At 41.3% G+C, this 4,709-nt stretch overlaps 1 long non-coding RNA gene across 1 annotated transcript; it reads left to right on the forward strand.

The window, feature by feature from the left end:
* The first annotated feature begins 1,038 nt into the window (after window positions 1-1,038).
* On the forward strand, window positions 1,039-4,091 carry LOC132524105 (uncharacterized). The gene is made up of 3 exons (XR_009541794.1): window positions 1,039-1,108; window positions 2,828-2,996; window positions 3,865-4,091. It is a non-coding gene; the product is annotated as an uncharacterized LOC132524105 (long non-coding RNA).
* The last annotated feature ends 618 nt before the right edge of the window (window positions 4,092-4,709 follow it).

The raw sequence follows: 4,709 nt of genomic DNA on the forward strand, positions 1-4,709 counted from the left end.
TTTTTTTGCGGTACGCGGACCTCTCACTGTTGTGGCCTCTCCCGTTGCGGAGCACAGGCTCCGGACGCGCAGGCTCAGCGGCCATGGCTCACGGGCCCAGCCACTCCGCAGCATGTGGGATCTTCCCGGACCGGGGCATGAACCCGTGTCCCCTGCATCGGCAGGCGGACTCTCAACCACTACGCCACCAGGGAAGCCCCAGTGTGGTATCTTAAGATAACATTTTATGTTGATGTTTCTTTGTGTTTGACTCTTTTTAGGATATTCTGTTATTTAAAAATTTTTGACATAACAGAGTAAGCTGGCAACTATGATTTTTTGGAAGGACACTTTATTTTGAGATTCTGCTGCTCTTACATTTTGGATGTTAAACTGCCCTTTCCTTTGCTGGCATTTTAATGAAATATTGGTGATAGTAACAGTGATTTGAAAACAAAAACTCCCTTATAAGTTAAATAACAAATTGAAAACTGTAAATTACCCGCAGCCCTTTCCCTTTTTTAAAAAGTTAACTTGATCTGTGACATTAAAAAGACTGGGAACTGCAGGTTTAGAGAGCTTTTCTTTGGGAAAGGAAGACATTGTCCTCCAGCTCTAAGGAGTTTGAAAATAAAAGACAGAAAGAAAGAAAGGGAGGGAGGCAGGGACAGATGGACGGAGGGGAGAAAGGAAGAAAGAAAGGAAGAAAAAGAAAAGGGGGCTGGTGTAGAGGGATAATGCCTGCAGAAGATGAAAAAGATGGGTAGAATCTACTAAAGTTTTTTCAAAGAGCTTTTCACATTCTCAAAACTTGTGTGTTAGTCTGGCAATCTTTCTCATGGTCTTAAAAGAAGAAAATGGAGTGGGTTAAACAGAACTGCTATATGTTATATTTAGTAGGAAACCAGCAAGTGGAACTGTGTTGCAACTTTATTTTCCCCAAACGGAAGTTGTGTGTATGTACACTGCCACCAAGTAGCAGTGTTCACAGAATCCAAGAGGTAGAAGGGAATTTAGAGGTAATGTAATAACTATTATAATAACCTGCATTTATTGACCTTTTAGCTATGTGCCCTTTGTGAATGTGTTACTGACACCAGCTCATTTAATCTTCTTATCAACCTTAAGGGTAAGTGCTTATCCCATCTTGTTTTATTTTAGATAATGACTTATAATTTTATATAAATATATACATATTTGGGGGGGTAGTTTTAGATTTACAGAAAATTTGCGAAGATAGTATAGAGAGTTCTCATATACTCTTCATCCAGCTTCCCCTAATGTTAATGTCTTATATAACCATGGTGGATTTGTCAAAACTAAGAGGTTAACATTGATATACTACTATTAACTCAAATATAGATTTTATTAGGATTTCACCAGTTTTTCCACTAATGTCTTTTTCCTGTTCTAGAACCCAATCAAGACAGAGCATAATAGTTTGTTGTCCTGTCTCTTTAGTCCCCTTTGATCTGTGACAGCTTCTTAGTTTTCCCTTAAGATGATATATTCAATTATAGAAACTTCAAGTCCAAAGGAAATAATCAACAGGGTGAAAAGGAAACATACAGAAGGGGAGAGAATATTTGCAAACTATATATCTGATAAGGGATTAATATCCAGAATACATAAAGAACTCCTACAACTCACCACCAAAAAACCTGATTAACAAATGGGCAAAGGACTTGAATAGACATTCCTCCAAAGAAGACATGAAAATAGCCAACAAGCACATGAAAAGATGTTCAACATCATTAATCATCAGGGGAATGCGAATCAAACCACAATGAGATGTCACCTCATGACCATTAGGATGGCCACAATCAAATCGAACGAACCAAACAAACAAACCAAAAAACCCCCCAAGTGTTGGTGAGGATATGGAGAAATTGGAAACCTGGTGCACTCTTAGTAGGAATGTAAAATGGTGTAGCCACCATGGAAAACAGTATAGAGTTGCCTCAAAAAATGGAAAATAGAATTATTATATGATCCAGAAATACCACTTCCGGGCATTTATCCAAAATAATTGAAAACATGATCTCAAAGGGATATTTGTATACCCAGGTGTTTGTCACCATAGCCAAGAGGTGGAAGCAACCTAAATGTCCATTGATGCTTGAATGGGTAAAGAAAATGTGATTGGTACACACACACACAATGGAATATTATTCAGCCTTAAAAAAGAAGGAAATCCTGCCATATACTCCTAGGTGGACGAACCTTAAGGACATTATGCTAAGTGAAATAAGCCAGACACAAAAGGACAAATACGTTATGATTCCACTTACACGAGGTGCACAAAGTAGTCCAACTCTTGGAAAGTAGAAGGGTGGTTTCCGGGGGAGGGGGGAAAAGGGAGTTGTTTAATGGGTACAGAATTTCATTTCTGAGAGGTGAAAATGTCCTAGAGATTTACTATACAACAATGTGCATAAATACTACCGAACCGTACACTTAAAAGTTGTTAAAGTGATAAATCTTATGTCATGTGTTTTTACCATAATAAAACAAGAAGTTCAAGCCTTATAGACAAGTACAAAGGAAAAAACAACAAACCAACCAGATAGAACAGGAGCTAACCTTTCTGAGCAGACCCTGTTCACGGTTCATATCCATTCACAGCCCTCCTACCTTCTTTCTTGCCGAGACCCAGTTTTGTTTTTGAATTTGCTCTCCAAGTGGTATTTGCTCAGGGAAGACGCCCTGCTTTGGAGACAGTTTTACTTACTCTTAAAAAGTGTAACATTTTGTTGTTGACATTGCATTTTCTGCCCCTGGATGTTGTTCTTGGAATGTGTCCCTTATCATATAAGCCACTTTTAGTTGGATATTGTGTTCCTTGCAGGCGAAAACACCCTCACTGATAACCTTGCCACGCATAGTAGACAGATGCAGCGCTACAATCCCACTGTGGAGAGATCTGGAGGACAGTGATGGAGGAAAATCTTCCCAGTGGGCAGACTTGAGCAGTTCATCTGGTTGTTTGTTTTGCCTGGAAGGAGCAATGGCTAGAGGTATGGGTTTACATCGATTCATGGGCTGTGGCTACTGGTTTGGCTGGACGGTCAGGGACTTGGAAGAACCATGATTGGAAAATTGATGACAAGGAGGTCTGGAGAACAGGTAGGCAAATAGGTTTCTCTGAATGGAAATGAAAGGGTGGACTCAGCAGAGGAGGATTTTAATAATCAGGTGGACAGAATGTCATTCTGTGGATGTCAGTCAGCCTCCTTCCCCAGCCAGTCCAGCCACTGCCCAATGTCAGGGATAAAGTTTATGCATGGGTCGTCAACATGGACTTCCACTCACCAAGGCTGATCTGGCTGTAACCACAGCCAAGTGCCCAGTCTGCCAGCACCAGAGACCAACACAGAGGACCTGATATGGCACTGTTCTCCAGGGTGATCAGATAGTTACCTGGTGACAGATTGGTTACATTGGGCCACTTTCACCAAGGAAGGGGCAGAGTTTTGTTCTTACTAGAATGCTTACTCTGGCTATAGATATGCCTTTCCTGCCCACAATGCTTCGCCAAAACTACCATCTGTGGACTTACAGAGGGCCTTATCCACCGTTAAGTTATTCCACACAGCAACAGCTCTGACTAGAAATTCATTTCCCTGCAAATGAAGTGAGACAGTTGGCTCCTACTCATGGAATTCATTGATCTGAGCATATCCCCCATTATCTGGAAGGAGCTGGCTTGATAGAATTGTGGAAAGGCCACTTCACAATGTGGGTGAGGAGGAGGTCTGGGAAGCAGAATATCCCAGGGGCGCCTCTTAGAACTACTATGTCCTGTGATTAAAGTTCATGGAAAATTACAGAGCAATTCAGGTAGGATTATTTTTGTAATTTTTATTTTTATTTTTCTGTATGCAGGCCTCTCACTGTTGTGGTCTCTCCCGTTGCGGAGCACAGGCTCCGGACGCGCAGGCTCAGCGGCCATGGCTCACGGGCCCAGCTGCTCCGTGGCATGTGGGATCCTCCCGGACCGGGGCACGAACCTGTGTGCCCTGCATCGGCAGGCGGACTCTCAACCACTGTGCCACCAGGGAAGCCCCAGGTAGGATTATTGATGTCACAGTACCTTCAGTAATGAAGGTTTGGGTCACCTTGTCAGGCAAGAACCAGCTGAGATTCTTGCTGAAGACAAAGGGGATATGGAATTGGTAGAGGAGAAGGAAGTTTTAAATACCAGCTACATCATGTGACAAGTTACACAAATGAGGACTGTAGTAGTTATAAGTATTTCTTCTTACTTTAATGTGAATGTATTTGAATATCTAATTTTTTTTGTTTGTTTGACATTATTTATTTGTTTGTTTTTTTAATTTTTGGCCTCGCCACACGGCTTGTGGGATCTTAGTTCCCCAATGAGGGATCAAACCCATGCCCTCAGCAATGAAAGTGAGGAGTCCTACCCACTGGACCACCAGGGAACTCCCTATTCCCCTTTCTTAAGGGAGAAAAAGAAGAAGGTGGTAAATCCAGGATGAACAAAACTATTAAGAAGTATAACCTTAAAGGTAGCTCCTCTCCAAAAATAGAAATCATGACAAGCAGAACTGCATTGCTTTAACTTAGACTGTGTAATTTTTTTATTTCCTTTTTTCCCTCTTATTCCCTTACCATCTAAGTGAAATGTGCTAATAAGGCAACTTTATATTTAAGTATTGAAGTTACAGGATCTCAAAGAGGGAATGAACTAGAAGAGGAATGAACAT

Source organism: Lagenorhynchus albirostris, chromosome 8 (assembly GCF_949774975.1).
Source record: "Lagenorhynchus albirostris chromosome 8, mLagAlb1.1, whole genome shotgun sequence".
Classification (NCBI taxonomy): domain Eukaryota; kingdom Metazoa; phylum Chordata; class Mammalia; order Artiodactyla; family Delphinidae; genus Lagenorhynchus; species Lagenorhynchus albirostris.